This window comes from Puma concolor, chromosome D1 (genome assembly GCF_028749965.1).
Source record: "Puma concolor isolate L17-30 chromosome D1, mPumCon1.1.hap2, whole genome shotgun sequence".
NCBI classification, from domain to species: Eukaryota; Metazoa; Chordata; class Mammalia; order Carnivora; family Felidae; genus Puma; species Puma concolor.
In genome coordinates this window covers 59,216,927-59,228,922 of record NC_141676.1, presented here as the reverse complement: position 1 = coordinate 59,228,922, position 11,996 = coordinate 59,216,927, and the positions used below count along the sequence as shown (strand labels likewise).

General features: G+C 44.9%; 1 pseudogene; it reads left to right on the top strand.

Annotated features, from left to right (window-relative positions):
- The first annotated feature begins 9,972 nt into the window (after positions 1-9,972).
- LOC112865751 (olfactory receptor 2AT4-like) lies at positions 9,973-10,921 on the top strand (annotated as a pseudogene).
- The last annotated feature ends 1,075 nt before the right edge of the window (positions 10,922-11,996 follow it).

Genomic DNA, 11,996 nt, shown 5'->3' with positions numbered 1-11,996 from the left:
GGCGAGACAGAGAGACAGAGCGTCATGGGCTTTCCGGGGTGAGGTGGCACAGGCAGCTGGCCTCTGCTTGGGTGGGAACTTCAGAGGGCCAGGTTGTTTTCTCTTCTGAGCTCAGAAAAGCTCCTGAGATGCACAGGGTCCTCCTGGAGACATATCTGGACCTCCGCCCTTTCTAAGGAGCAAGAGGCCTGGACTGTGAGAGTTACCAGCCTTCCCACGGCCCCAGGTGAGAGGCCAGGCAAGAGGGACAGGGCTTGTGCGATTTGGGTGGAAAATGCTTATGACAACAGCTCGCACCATTCACCTCTTCTCAACCCGCACCGCACGAACACAGAGCTTGCACTCTAGAGATACTTACTCAATGAGCAAACCCCCATTTTACACAAGAGGAAACTCAGTCTCAAGAAGCTAAATGCCAGGCTTGAGCCCAATCAGTCTGGCACCAAGATCTGAGCACAGACCTCTATAAGAGGCTCCAGCTCCCATTGCGTGGAGAACAAACTCCCCACAGCCCCTACAGCTTCACAAAATTTTCCCACCACTCTTGTCTGAAATCAGACTCCCCCCCCCTACCGACACTGCTAAATCTGCAAACTGGCTTTTACCCCCTTCTTTTTTTAACCACCACCTCCCACCTTCCCAACTCCCCCACCACACCTGACTCACCAGGAGTCCAGACCTTGGACCCTGAAGCTCCTCTTCTCCTCTGTTGACCATCCTTCCCTGTCCCATTTTTTTTCCCTCCTCTCCCTCTCTACTGGCTTATTTCCACCAACAAATGCTGGGAAATCTGCTCAAATATCTCCAATTAAAAAATACAAAATCCTCCATGACCCCTCATTGCCCTCCAACCACATGCTTCTCTTCACAGCCAAACATCTTGAAAATGCTGTCTATCCCTCTCTGCACTTACTCAGTCCCCAACCTTCCACACCCACGGTTCCCCTGGGCCTGTTCATTCCAACGTCACCAGCAGCCTCTTCCTCGCTGGGCCCCTGGACAGTCTCTACTTCTCATCCTTTGGTCCCATCAGCGGCTTTACTGCTGCTGGCCACATGTGCCCTTTGGAACTCCTCTGTGATATCACTGTGGCTTCATGTTCTCTGGGCATTTTTTTCTCAGCAACTTTTACAGATTTTTCTTGTTCTTCTGCCCCTGTCTCATGCTGGTTTCTTCCAAGGTTCTGTCCCCCTCACTTCACACTCTCCTTAGCTCCATAAAACAAAGGCCTCCTCCGGTCCTTGTCCGCAACTCAGCTCTTTCCTGGGCTCCAGGCTTAATCCCTCAAATATTTGCTGGACATCTCCACTTGAATGTCTCATTGGCTCTTCAAATGCAACATGTCCAAAACCAAACTCATTATCTTCCTCCAAAACTATCTTCCCACCTGCACTGCCCACCACCATGTCCCATGTCTCAACATCACCACTATCTGCCTTGTCACCCAAGCCAGAATGCTTGGATTCTTCCATGCACAGTTATCAAATTTTGGCCATTCAGTCCCTTGATGGTTTCTCTAATCCTTGGAGATGGATAGAATTCTAACAGTGACTCACTGTCAGCCCAGAGGAGAGACAAGAGCAGGTTTAGTTACTTAACCTTTCTGAGCTTTCTCATCTATAAAGCCAGGGTAATGAAAACCAACACTCAGATGAACTGCGATGAAGCATGTGACCACCCAGGCACATCATTAACACAAGTTAGCACTCAGGAACATCAGCGGTTTCTGCCATCAGGAATGCTGTTACTTCTCCCCATTCCTTTTCTCATCAATCAGCTCCCCAGCTGGCCTCCCTGCCTCTAGCCACTCTAGACAGCTAGTATCTGCTCTCCACCTGGCAGTGGGGGTGATCTTTCTGGAACAGGCAGCTGACTGGTAGTCCCCTGCCTGAAAACTGGCCCTGGCTCTCCAGTGTCTCATGCTGAGTTCTTATTCTGTGGTCTGGAATTTGAGCTCTTCTCTCTCTGGCCCCTGCCAACTTTTGTAGCTTCACTTTTTGAGATTCCCAGTCTTCCCCTCTGTACTGCACCCCAAATTCTCTTCTATCTGCCCCTCAAACACACCTCTGCTTTTTCAGCCCTTCCTGACTTTGTCTCTGCCTCATTGGCCTGAAGGGCTCTCTTCACCTGCTTATAATTCACAACCAGCCCAAAAGATGTGTTCCATGATACAAGCCTGCTTTGTTCCCTCCTCTGAGCCCTCCAACTCTATAGTAGTATACATCACACTGGATATGATTGCTTGTCAGTGTTGCCATTGACTACCCCCACTAGACTGTGTCGATTCACTGTGGTCAGGCAGCCAGAACACAGCCAACTTCATTCAATATGGAATGAGTGGTGATCCTCAGTTCTCTTTATTTTTAAAATGATCAGCATAGGTAGCCAGGCCTAGTTAATCCAGAGGAATGCAAGAGCCCTGGGAGCTGGAGGAAATGAAATCACAGAGGGCTTCCTGGAGGAAGTTGGACTGAGTTATAAAGTGTCTGACAAAGAGCAAGATTGAGCAAGAGAGGGCAGGTGAGTGTGAAAGAGTGAAGATCTTGGAAACTGAGTGGCTTCCTGCTGTCACACTTGTTTCTCTAGCTTCAAAACACTCAAGGCCCTACCCCCATCCCCTGGCCACTAGCACAGGACTGGTTTCACATTTACATAGAGAGTTTTCACAAATTTTTCCTCATTTGTGTGGTTGGTTGGCTCAGAGACTAGTCTGAGAGTTAGCAAATGTAAGACCTCAGATCCCCCCTTTGCCCTGGGCTTGCTGTGTGACTTGGAAAACCCCTTTCACCTCTGATCCCCAGTTTCCTCATCCATCACACAGGGATACGAGTTATTGGTGAATAGCTGGGAAAATGTCCACAGACCACACAGTTCTGAGCCCCGGTGAAGACAGTTACTCTTGTTGTTCTCATATCAGCAAAGCCCAGTGGTGGCTACTAATTAGCCACTTGGGAGTCTCCAGAAAAACCTTACTCAGGGCCCCAGCAGAGTGGGATCTCAAGGGGGAGAGCCTCCAGAAGGCTAGTGATGGGCAGGGCTGGGAGGTTTAATGGGACCAGGACCAGCCCCACATGGTTCTCTCCATCAAGGCAGCGCTGACCTGGGGAGAGAAGGGGGCAGCTGAAGTGGCCTGGGTTGCAGGAGAACTGGGCCACCCTGCAGAGATCTCAGGTATGAAGGCCACAAAGGAAGAGTCCAGAGCTGGTCAGAGCCCAAGAAGGGACAAGGTTTTAAGAGGTCAGGCTTTAGGCGGGCAGGCAGGTAGAGACTCTCACCCTATTATGAGAAGGGCTCTAAGAGAAGGGAGATGGGTTAAAATCTTTCTGCCCCAATTTATAGCATTCTGGATGGGCTGGTTCTGATTTGCTAACTGTGCGATTTTAGCCAGGTCATAGCCCCTCTCTGGGCCTCTCCCTCACTATCAGCAACAATAAGGGAACAGGATCATAAGGTCTCCATAAAGCCAAGTGTTGTCTGATTCTGCAGGAATGCTGGAGAGAAAGCCTTGAGGTTGTGGGTGTCGACAGCCATGCTCCAGTGTCTGTCTGTGGAAACACCGGGAAGCAAGATGGGTCCCACTGAGAGGCTGGTTTTGTAGGAGATGAGTCAGAGCCAATCTCCAGCCCTAAGGAACTCCCAATGAGGGAAACAAGAATGACAATTCCCGGAATGATGTTGGCCTCCAGACAGGGGAGCTTCAGTGCCTCTCCCAAAGTAGAGAGGCAAGGTGGCCCCTGAGTGGCTCAGGGCTCTGTTAAGCATCCAACTCTTGGTTTTGGCTCAGGTAATGATCTCATGGTTCGTGAGTTCGAGCCCCACATTGGGCTCCACACTGACAGTGCAGAGCCTGCTTGAGATTTTCTCTCTCCCTCTTTCTCTGTCCCTCCCCTGCTCACTCTTTCAGTCTCTCTCAAAATAAATAAATAAACTTTAAAAAAAAAAAAAAAGGTGGAGAGGCAAGGAGCCAGGAATATGGCTTCCAGTACAGCTCTGCCTTCAACCCTTGTGCGACCTTGAGCAAGCCACTCCTTTTTATTTGAAATATTGGGAGAAATGGGGATTGGACTATATTGCTTGCTTTTAAGTGCGCTTCTGTCTCTGATGTTCTGTGGTTGCCCAGCAAACCTCGTATGACCAGCTTACATGGGCCTAGTCAGTGGAGGGGATAGCCTCTCAGAATTGTGGCAACTTTGAGGGAAATATGGTTTGTATCAATCTAAATGCTAAAATAAAAGAAAATAGAAAACCCTGTGGACTAGTCCATTGTGGGAAAAAGTGGAGTTTGACTCAGGTTTACCCTTTCATTCATTAATTCATTCATTAAAAAATATTTGTTTTGGGTGCCTGGGTGGTTCAGTCACTTAAGCGTCCGACTTCGATTTCGGCTCACATCATGATCTCATGGTCCATGAGTTCAAGCCCTTATCAGGCTCTGCGCTGACAGTTTGGAGACTGCTTGGGATTCTCTCTCTCTCCCTCTCTGCCCTTACCCTGCACATGCTCTCTCTCTCTCTCTCTCTCTCAAAATAAATAATTAAAAAAATATATCTTTGTTGAGGTTTTCTGAGGAGCTGGTTTTACCAGGCACGAGGTGTATAACTTTTCTGCTCAGGACACGGGGCTTGGCTGCCATGACCTTTTCCATGCAGATGTGTGCCCAGCCCATCTCTTCCTTAAGTCATGACTTGAAAAGAGCATTTTTCTAGCCACGTAGAGCCTCTGTTTGGTAACCAGTCCATCTGAAACTGTTAGAAAATGCCCTCAAAAGAAAATAGAAGTTTAGAGCTGTCTCTGACATCAACCTAAGAAATGGAGAGAGGAAAAATAAACCTTTAGCCTGATTTTCCCCTAGGTGGAAAGCAGTTTCCCAATTCTCCAGCTGTCCTGGCTTTGCTGAGCCAAGTCCAAGGCCAGAGCCAGGAGGCCTGCTTCACAGGACTAACTCTGGCACCAACCTGCTGTTGACCTGGGACTGTTTCCCATCCCATTCCCGCCCGATTCTTCCTTTGTGAAGAAAGGATCAGGGACTCACCTATCTGCAGTGCCATTTCCACTCTTACATATTCTGTGACCTCAGGAGGGTTTTGTTAAAAGAGAAGGAAGCTGGAGGCGGTCTGGGAAAACAGAGTGGAACTGCTCAAGTGGCGGTTGGGGCAGAGAAGCAGTGATTTGAATGTCGGCGTAACCTGGCCCTGGATCATTTAGTCCAGGTAAAGGGCGAACCAACACTTCCCTCAGCTCAGTTCTGGGGGTTGCAAAGTCTCACTTGGGTCTTGGGTGGCCAGAGTTGTGTGGGACCTTATTCAACAGCTTCCAGAGAGCACAGTCACTGAAGAGTGCTCACTCGGCCATCTCTCCTCTCCGGGTTCTGAGTCTTCTCAATTCTCTGCAGCGCCCTCTGCAGCGCCCACTGCACAAGAAAGGAAGGCTCGGGTTATTTTGATTGGGATGGCATTTGAATGTGTAGATTGCTGTGGATAGTATCCGCATTTTATCAATATTTGTTCTTCCAATCCACAAACACAGAATGTTTTCCATTTCTTTGTGTTTTCTTCAATTTCTTTCATAAGATTTCTATAGTTTTCAGCAAACAGATCTTTTACCTCTTTGGTTAGTTTATTCATAGGTATTTTATGGGTTTTGGCACAATTATAAATGGGATCGATTCCTTGATATCATTTTCTGTTGCTTCGTTATTGGTGTATAGAAATGCAACTGATTTTTGTACATTGATTTTATATCCTGCGACTTTGCTGAATTCATGGATCAGTTCTAGCAGTTTTTTGGTGGAGTCTTTTGGGTTTTCCATGTAGAGTATCATGTCATCTGTGAAGAGTGAGAGTTTGACTTCTTTGCCAGTTTGGATGCCTTTTATTTCATTTTGTTGTCTGACTGCTGAGGCTAGGACTTCCAACATTATGTTGAACACAGTGGTGAGAGTGGACATTCCTGCCACCTTGCTGATCTTAGGGGGAAAGCTCTCAGTTTTTCCCCACTGAGGATGGTATTAGCTGTGGGTCTTTCATATATGGCTTTTATGATGTTGAGATATGATCCTTCTTTCCCGACTTTCTTGAGGGTTTTTTTTTTTTTTAATCAAGAAAGGATGCTGCATTTTGTCAAATGCTTTTTGTGCATCTATTGACAAGATCATATGGTTCTTATCTTTTCTTCTATTAATGTGGCGTATCACGTTGATTAATTTGTGAATATTGAAACAACCCTGCAGCCCAGGAATGAATCCCACTTGAATAATTCTTTCAATGTATTGTTGAATTCGACTTGCTAGTATCTTGTTGAGAATTTTTGCATCCACTTTCATCAGGGATATTTGCCTGTAATTCTCCTTTTTAGTGGGGTCTTTGTCTGGTTTTGTAAACAAGGTAATTCTGGCTTCATAGAATGAGTTTGGAAGCTTTCTTTCCATTCCTATCAAAATAACACCAGCATTCTTCAGAGCTAGAACAAACAGTCCTAAAATTTGTATGGAACCACGAAAGACCCTGAGTAGCCACAGTAATGTTGAAAAAGAAAACCAAAGCTGGAGGCATCACAATCCCAGACTTTAACCTGTATTACAAAGCTGTAGTCATCAAGACAGTATAGTGTTGGTACAAAAACAGACATATATCAGTGGAACAGAATAGACAACCCAGAAATGGACCCACAAATATATGGTCAACTAATCTTTGACAAGGTAGGAAAGAGGATCCAATGGAAAAAACTCTCTTTAGCAAATGGTGCTGGGAGAACTGGACAGCAACATGCAGAAGAATGAACCCAGACCACCTTCTTACACCATACACAAAAATAAATTCAAAATGGATAAAATACCTAAATGTGAGACAGGAAACCATCAAAATCCTACAGGAGAAAACAGGCAGCAACCTCTTTGACTTCAGCCACAGCAACTTCATACTTGACATGTCTCCAGAGGCAAGTGAAATAAAAGCAAAAATGAACTATGGGGATCTCATCAAGATAAAAAATCTTCTGCACAGCAAAGGAAACAATCAAAAAAACTAAAAGGCAATGGATGGAATTGGAGAAGATATTTGCAAATGACATATTGGATAAAGGGTTAGTATTCAATCTATAAAGAACTTACCAAACTCAACACCAAACTCAACACCCAAAAAACAAATAATTCAGTGAAGAAATGATAGACACTTTTACAAATAAGACATTCAGATGGCTAACGGACACAAGAAAGATGCTCAACATTATTCGTCATCAGGGAAACACAAATAAAACCACAATGAGATATCACCTCACACCTGTCAGAATGGCTAAAATTAGGAAACTCAGGAAAGAACAAATGTTGGTGAGGATGTGGAGAAAGGGGAACCCTCTTGCACTGTTGGTGGGAATGCAAAATGGTGCAGCCACCCTGGAAAACAGTATGGAGGTTATAAAAAAATTAAAAATAGAACTACCCTACAACCCAGCAATTGCACTACTAGGAATTTACCCAAAGGACACAAAAATGCTAATTCAAAGGGGCACATGCACCCCCAATGTTTATAGCAGTGCTATCAAGAATAGCCAAATTATAGAAAAGCCCAAATTTCCATCAACTGATGACTGGATAAAGAAATGTGGTATATATACATATACAATGGAGTATTACTCAGCAATAAAAAAAAATGAAATCTTACTTGTTGCAACAATGTGGATGAAACTAGAGTGTATTATGCTAAGCAAAAGAAGTCAGTCAGAGAAAGATAAATATTATATGATTTCACTCATTTGTGGAATTTAAGAAACAAAACAAATGAATATAGGGGAAGGGAAGGCAAAGTAAGATAAAAACAGAGTGAGGCAAACCATAAAAGACTCTTAAATACAGAGAACAAACTGAGGGCTGCTGGAGGGAGGTGGTGGGGTGGGTTAAACTGGTGACAGGCATTAAGGAGGGCACTTTTCAGGATGAGAACTGGGTGTCATATGTAAGAGATAAATCACTGAGTTCTACACCTGAAGCCAAGACAATACTGTATGTTAACTAACTTGAAAATAAATTAATAAAAAATAAGTAAATAAATAAGTAGAATTTTGTAACTTAAAAGAAAAAAAAAGAAAGAAAGGAAGGGTCGGGGTTACTGGGCATAAAATACTTAAGCAGTAACAACACCTGTCAAGCTACAGCAGCTAGGAAGAGGGAAGACATATGGAAGTTCCCTGGAGTCTGTTTTTTTTCCCACTGGGGGAGAATTCATCTCCAACTCAGATTCCATTCGGAAAATGACTCCTTCGACCAAAGGCACATACAGTACCTCTACCCTTGTGGGGTAACCAACATTTGATTTGCTGTGGATGGAGCTATTTCCTGGGACATGAGAATTTCAGTGCTAACACGAGGAAGTTCTGGGAAAATCAGTTCTTGTTGCTCCATGGAAAGACAGGTCACAGGTACCCAGTTTGGAGACAGACAGAGGCCCACAGCCCCAGCTACACAGAAAGGGCAACTGTTCCTGAGTTAGGCAGACAGCAGTCTGTAGTGCTCCGTGGAGCAAGCAGCCCTCCCAACGATATCACAGTAAGATATCATAGAAAGGGAGTCCTCAAGCAAATGGAAGCGTAGAAACAAGGGACACTGATTCAAGAGACAACGTCCCAATCCAGATGGTGTGAGATGAGAATGGGGTGGGACGTGGGGTGTAGAAGAGGAATTGAATCCAGAGCTATATAGAAATGGTTCTCTCAGTGTCTCTGAAGAAGGCTTCCCACCAGTCTCATAGAGCTTATGAGTTGAAAGCCTTTATCAGAATCCACTGACAACCCTTAGGCTCAGAGGTATGTAAGTAGGGTCAAGGGAACCTTAGAGTAAGGTATGTAGGTTTTTACCACAGACTTTAGCTTCGTTGTTCTCTCTGTCTCTCTTTTCATATGTTTTATTTTATTTCTGAGGGAGAGAGAGAGAGCAAAAGCAGGGGAGGGGCAGAGAGTGAGGAGGCGAGGAGAGGATCCCAAGCAGGCTCCACACTAACAACAGGGAACCTGATACAGGACTCCAACTCACCAACCATGAGATCACAACCTGAGCCAAAGTCAGATGCTCAAGTGACTGAGTCACCCAGGCCCTTGCTTTGTCATTATCAACCAGTGATCCCATTGTCCTTACGAGGTCTCAGGTTAAAGAACTCCACCAGGAACTGCTATGTAGATATCTCTGGACCGGATGGGCTTGTGACAAATGACTGCACTCAAGACTCTAGTGCTGACAGCAAAATCCAATGAGGGGCTCATCCACATTTCATACCCAGAATATTCCTTCACCCACGGTGGCAGGAGGTAGGCTACCACACAAGACAGCCTTAAAGGAGCTACTGAACTAACAAAGTAGCTACTTGATTTTTAATTGACATTTGAACTGAAATGGATGCTTCCCAAGACTTATTCTCTTGGATGGAATATGTCTGCCCATGAAACTCCACAATCTGATTGATGTGATTCACTTATGTTACTTTTTTTTTTTTTTTAAGAACCAATGGATCTAGGGTTAGAAGGCTGCATAAAAGTTTTGTAATCTAGCTCTTACCCAGATATTAAAACCTCTCTGTATCATTTCAGCCAAAAAGCCCCCAGCCTGCATACCTCTAGTTATATGGAATCTACTAATTTTCAGGCCAAATTTGTACCTAATGGGATAGTTCTAACTGTAAGAAACTTATTCCATGTGTGGGGCTGAACTCTGGGATCCTGGAGCTACTAACACTAGCACTAGTTCTTGGTAAGCATGGCTGCCCTTTAACAGCCCTTCAGGTGTTTGTATCCACTTTTCTTCCCCCAGACAGGACCAGCTCTTTCAAGCATTGCTCATTAGACACCTCATCATTATGGGCATCTTAGATGTGAAATGAAATTCTAGACTCAAAGAAACTATTGGGATTGAGATCTATGGTTGAAAAGGGAAAGATGAATGTTCTAGCTAATGTTTCCCTGATTGTTCTGGTTTCCAGATATGTGCTGATGGAAGCCATCTGTAATGGATCAGAGAACTACTCACTGGTCTTCTACCTGGTAGGCATCCTGTCTCTGCATGAATCTTTCTTCCTCCCTGTCTTCTTGATTTTCCTCTTAATTTACCTGCTCATCCTGCTGGGAAATGCCTGATCCTGTTGGCTGTGGTGGCAGAGCCCAGCCTCCACAAGCCCATGTACTTCTTCCTGATCAGCTCTGAGCCTTGGACATTCTACTGCAACCGTCGTCCCCAAAATGTCATCCTTATTCTTACTTGGGGACCACTTCCTCAGCTTCCCTGCCTGCTTCCTGCAGATGTACCTCTTCCATAGCTTCTCCTGCTCAGAAGCCTTCATCCTGGTGGTCATGGCCTATGACCGCTATGTGGCTGTCTGCCACCCACTGCACTACCCTGTCCTCATGACTCCACAGACCAATGCTGCACTGGCAGCCTGTGCCTGGCTCACTGCCCTCCTCCTGCCCACCCCAGTGGTGGTGCAGACTTCCCACATGGCTTTTGACAACACTGCTCACATCTATCACTGCTTCTGTGACCATCTGGCTGTGGTCCAGGCCTCCTGCTCGGACACCATGCCTCATGGGCTTCTGTATCGCCATGGCAGTATCCTTCCTGCCCCTTGTCCTGGTGCTTCTCTCCTATGCCCACATCCTGGCCTCGGTGCTTCACATCAGCTCCCGAGAAGGATGCTCAGAAGTCTTCTCCACCTACAGCTCCCACCTCCTGGTGGTTGGCACCTACTACTTATCCATTGCCATAGCCTATGTGGCCTACAGCGCTAACCTGCCACTCGACTTCCACATCATGGGCAATGTGGTATATGCTATTCTCACACCTGTCCTCAACCCTCTCATCTATGCGCTGAGGAACAAGGATGTCAAAGCAGCCATCACCAGAATGGCATGTCCCCGGGACCCAGGGCATTGGAGGGACCCTTGATTCTTAGATGTAGTTAATTTTGTTCCCAGGATACCGGTGTGCTAAAAATAAATTATGTCATCAAAAATGTTTTTTGAAGGGAAGAGTGCCTTAGAGTAGGGCCCAAAATATACCATTGAGACTTCCATTTCCATTAATGATATATTGGCTATGAAATCAACCCTTCTGTGGAAAGAAAAAGGTCAGATAAAACAGAAGAAGTATTTTCTTAAAAGTATCAAAATTATCACCTTCTTAACACGCTGGGCAGTGAGTCAGTCTCATAAAAGTATCAAATAGATTTTTTAATATAATAATGCTAAACTAGTAATAAATATGAGAACACAGAAAAGTTAGTTATTAAGACATGAGTAGAATGTAGATCAATAGAACAGAATAGAGAGCCCAGAATCAGACCCTTAAATATATGAACATGACACAGCAGAGTGGTGTGAAAGATGGACATATAATAAATGGTATTAATACCATCAGGTATCCACATGAAATTTGTCCCTTACCTCAAGCAAGCATTAAATAATCATTAAATATCTAAATATGAAAGGCAAAACTATAAAAATATATAGAAGAGTATAGCTCTCATCTTGGGATGGGGAGGTATTTCTCTTTTTTTTAATGTTTTTATTTTTATTATTTTTGAGAGAGAGAGAGAGAGTGCGAGCAGCGGGGGAGCAGAGAGAGAGGGAGAGAGGGAGACACAGAATCCAAAGCAGGCTCCAGGCTCTGAGCTGTCAGCACAGAGCCCAGTGAGGGGCTTAAACTAATGAACTGTGAGATCATGACCCGAGCCAAAGTCAAACGCTTAACTGACTGAGCCACCCAGGCGCCCCAGGGAGGTATTTCTTAAGCAAGATTTTTCAAAAACTCTAGACCCAGGGAAAAAAAATGATAAATTTGACTGCTTTTAAAATGTAGAATTTCTGTTCATCAAAAGGCACCAAAGAGAGAGTGGAATGCTGAGCTCCAGAACAGAAAAAGTTATTTGCAATGCATATCACCAAGGAAAGGACCCAGGATTCATCCAGAATACAGAGAGAATTAATTCAGGTCAATTTTTAGAAATAGTCAAGTCATAAGG